Here is a 1,716-nt window from a genome sequence, read left to right as displayed (position 1 = left end):
AACATTTGGCAGCAAAGGTGCAGTGGCACTGCCGTGAGTCAGGACTCAGCACCAGTCTGGGAATCAGACCCTGGTCCTTGGCAGTACATGAACCCACTCCGGGTCCCTGTGCCCAGGGGCAGATCCAGGACGGGCACACTTGTGCACTTGCACCCCACTTTGATTCCTGCTCCACCCAAAGTTTAAAATCAACTGCCTGACAGCAGCAGCAGCAGCAGCAGCAGCATTTCTATTCAGGCAGAGGCAGGAGACTCAGCCCCCTTGATGGGCAATCATCATAACAGCCCTCTCTCCTTTTTAATAGTCTTGATAGTCCACTAATCAAGCTAGCCTTTCTTTGGCAAGTCCGCTGTCTGTGAGCTGCTCCTGGTCGTGTAACTCCTATTTAACAGTGTTGCAGGCTGCTTTTTAACTGGAGCTAAAAACCTTAATTCAGGTGTGGAAACAATGTTCAGTGAAGCATGGGATGCCCTGACAAGGTGCTCAAGAAGTCTAGACTCTGAATCTGGAAAAGAGATGTACATTTAACTCTATTGACTACCGGACTAATTAAACCGTTTTTGATTTTGGTTTGCCTACGTTTGCTGTATCTTTTATACAAGAGCAAATAAAGTTATATTTGGTTTTCCCTCAATGTTGAATGGAATAATATAACCCTAAACCCCTATTAGTGCAGTGTCTTGTTGTTCTGAGGTGCTCGGGGGCTTGGGGGTGCTCCCAACCAGCCTCCTGCCTGCTGTCGCTCTTGGTGTTCAGGTGCTTGGGTCGGGTTGCTCTCCGTTACCTGCAGCCTGCCTCCTGGAGCTCAGGTGTGCTGCAGAAAGAGCAACTCAAATTCATGTTTGGTGGGGAAAGCTTGGGTAGATTTATGGTCTCTTGGGATGGTAGCTAGAGGGTCGGCATAGCCCGAATCAGCAAGACTGCCCAAAGGTGCACGACACATTATGTGCACGGACACCCCCTAAGTTGCTACGAAAGGGCAACTCTCACAACCCCGGTTTGTATAGCCAAGATGCGTGCACTCTGTGCCAGCTCTTCTCTCTCTCTCTCTGTCGAGATGTCCCTTTTCATTTGTCTCTTTGCCAAATCCAGACACCTCCAGCTTATTCCTTGCCAACTGTAGCTCCCCGCTTCCAAGTATGGGCATCTAAAGCTCATTCCTTGCTGAGTTTGGGCTTTTCTAGCTCACTCCCTTATTGAACTTGAGTATCGTCTTACCCAGGCTGAGTACAGCTTGCCTCTTCTTGTCTCTGCTTTAGCAAGTCCTAACTTTTTCCTCCCCGCCTTGTTCAGCTGTTGTTTCTTAATTTGAATTAGCGTTTTTGCTTATGACATCTTTTATCAGGTCATCTTTTATCAGCGAAGCCTGTGACCCCCAAGGTCAGGGGTGGGCAAAATGCGGCCTGGGGGACAGATGTGGCCCGCCAGGTCATTCTATCCAGCCTGCGGGGCCCCTACAAAATTTAGAAAATTAGTATTTATCTGCCCCTGGCTGCCTATCATGCGGCCCTCGATGGCTTGCCAAAACTCAGTAAGCGGCCCTCCGCCCAAAATAATTGCCCACCTCTGCCCAAGCTCCTTTGCAGTGTCTTAGCTTCACTATAGCTTAGCATAACCTACACGTCTCACTTCTTTTTAACCGGAGAAAATGACAAGTTGCGTTACAACGATGAAGCACCACACCATCCGCACCTTCCCCCCCCCCCCCCCCTTTTC

This window comes from Alligator sinensis, unplaced genomic scaffold (assembly GCF_000455745.1).
Source record: "Alligator sinensis unplaced genomic scaffold, ASM45574v1 scaffold1457_1, whole genome shotgun sequence".
In the NCBI taxonomy this organism is placed as follows: domain Eukaryota; kingdom Metazoa; phylum Chordata; order Crocodylia; family Alligatoridae; genus Alligator; species Alligator sinensis.
Note: the sequence above shows the minus strand (reverse complement) of the source record.